The following is a 2,500-nucleotide window of genomic DNA, read 5'->3' on the forward strand; positions in this document are numbered from 1 at the left end:
ACAAGTTAACAACAATTGTACGAAATAGACATGTTAAAGACATATGTAAATTTCATTGAAATCCTGACTTCTAGGCAATGGGAATATTTCTGTGAGTGTGTGTGTGTGTGTGTGTGTGTGTGTGTGTGTGTGTGTGTGTGTGTGTGTGTGTGTGTGTGTGTGTGTGTGTGTGTGTGTGTGTGTGTGTGTGGGTGTGTGTGTGTGTGTGTGTACCTGGCACCTTAGAGGGTTTGAGATTTGTCTTTTCATTGGAATTGTCTGTGTTTTCCCCACGCCCGATCCCACACCATCCCGTCGAATCGCCCCGGATCCCTCTTCTTGCCGAGTCTTTTTATTTCTGGTTAGAGGAACAAACGTTATCAACTCAGTGAAAAGCGACTCATGCCACCTTCTTCGTCCCGTTTGCGGTAGAGCGATAAGAACCGCCATCTTTGGGTTATAAATAAATAAACCGCCTCCATCGTTTCGGCTCATTCTACGTTGGCGGGACTGTTCAAGTCCCGTGGACGTCACATTGGTGTCAGGGTGTTGGATGTTCGAACCCCTCTAAATTATATTTGGTATCGGGAGAATATACCAAGATTAAAATCTCGCCATGAATTGGAATATAAAATTACTACAGAATATAAAATTACTGGTACTAGAGAAATTTTTAGCTGCTCTTCCGGACCCTGAGGTCCGAGCGCTAGTGGAGCTACAGGATCCACCCACCGTTCACTGAGCGGCTGAGTGCGCAGCCAGGCTGGCCTCGTGGAGGCGGCCGGGTTGGGTGCCCGAGAGGCCATCGGTGACGGTCCGACAGGCGGAGATCCAGGATCAAGGAAAGGGGCTGGGAGAAATTGGCATTACTCAAATGTTTCAGGAAATTTGCCAGAAACTGTCGAGTTTGATAAAGGGTAATCCGGTAGTTAGTGCGCCAAAGCGGCGGGGTCCAGCCCAGCCAACAGAGCAATTTGATTATGGCCGAGGGGGTCCGGAACCGGAAGAGACATTTCACCGATACTCATTGGGGCCTTTTATGGGGAGTTGTTTCCGGTGCGGGCGAAGAGGACACATGCAACGATATTGCCGGTACCCGACGATGGAGAGACCCTCCAATAGACTTTCAAGCCCGGAGAGGATGAATCCTCCTGCTGAACCGCCAGGTCTATCCGAGATGCCCTTTCATAGGTCGGGTCCGGAGATCACTGTCGGGGGTCCGGGAGACTAGATTGGGCTGAGCATATAGGGCCATGCTCGGCTGGTGAGATTGTGGCGAAGTGCCCTCCTTTGGTGAAAAAAGTGAATTGTGGAAAAATTGGCATGGGTTTGTAAGTTCTGCTGGGTTTTAGAGTGACAATCGGGACAGTGGGTAATTGGAAACAAAGCGGGCACGAGTGGCTGTCCAATGGCTGGTGCGTGGATCGGGTGAGAAGTGCTGTGTGAGTTGTTTTAAGTGAAGAAGTGAAATGTATGGTGCACACATTGTTTTTTTTTATTGGGCATGGTGTGGTAACAGGGAAGGTCATGGTCGGTGAAGTGTTAGAAATGCAGGTGTCACATGTAAGGCCGATGGGGTGGGAGAGTCATGTGGGTTTTGTGGGTGGGGATGATGTGCTTGTCCACAGGGATTGCTGAAGCTCACGGTGAGCGTGAATTGCGACCCCCTTCAAGGAGATTCACCACCTGGTGGCTAATGCTGACAGTGTCTGGAGGCAACCGGGAGAGGGTCTGGTTGGGCGACCAAGGCGGGTAGGACCTTGGCGACCCAGGAAGGCCAGAGGAGCCAGTGAGAGACCCCTTCCAGAGTGTTGTACGGGATTAGAGCTGATGGCTACCAGAGGGGAGGGAATCAAAGGGAGCGGGGCGGAGAAGCGTCCGGGTTGGACTAAAGCTTACCTGTGGGCATGGTTGCACCTGAGATTCCCCCATCATCTTGTGGTAACCCACCCCACGGCCATGACGGGATTCAGCCTGCATGATTAAAATGAGGACCATGACCTAGAAATGTGATGATGACCATGGTGTGAGTGTTGTGAAGATGTGTGAGTCCCACCCGATCCCGCACAACTTGACAGGTGCAGCAAGGGCATGATGTCCGCATAATTTTGGGGCAAGCAAATTTGAAAATTGGCTCCCCAGGTAACGCTGAGTCTATTAGCATCCACTGGGGGAGGCGGTCAAGTGTAAATATCCTGTGAATAGTGTCGTTAAGGCTTAGAGTAGGAATGTAAAGTATAAGTGTTGTGTTTTGTGGAACCTTTTGTTTCCCCTCCTCAGATCACTGGAAGAGTGCTGGGCAAGAGCGATGATCCGGAGGATGGAGTGCAACTTCGCTCAGTGCTCTCATGTGATAAAATATAATAAAAACAAAAAATAAAATAAAAAACGAATGATTGTTTAGGCGAGGATAAGGCCATAAGGGGGTAGTACATTAAGCAGGATAGGTAAGTTAGCTGCGACTCGCTGCCCATTGCCCCTCCTACTTTATTTTGTTAGGTTAATTAGGTGTGAGTCAGTA

The 2,500-nt window shown here is 49.7% G+C and overlaps 2 protein-coding genes across 12 annotated transcripts in view; one reads left to right on the plus strand and one right to left on the minus strand.

Annotated features, from left to right (window-relative positions):
• LOC147021880 (protein FAM117A-like) overlaps positions 1-2,500 on the plus strand; it is a 269,319-nt gene that overhangs the window by 78,415 nt on the left and 188,404 nt on the right. The gene's annotated exons all lie outside the window — the stretch shown is intronic.
• The window catches only part of LOC147021881 (uncharacterized), a 158,361-nt gene that overhangs the window by 75,572 nt on the left and 80,289 nt on the right, over positions 1-2,500 (minus strand). The window lies entirely within an intron of this gene.

This window comes from Eptatretus burgeri, chromosome 8 (genome assembly GCF_056783735.1).
Source record: "Eptatretus burgeri isolate ZD-2024b chromosome 8, Ebu_testis_v1, whole genome shotgun sequence".
NCBI lineage: Eukaryota > Metazoa > Chordata > Myxini > Myxiniformes > Myxinidae > Eptatretus > Eptatretus burgeri.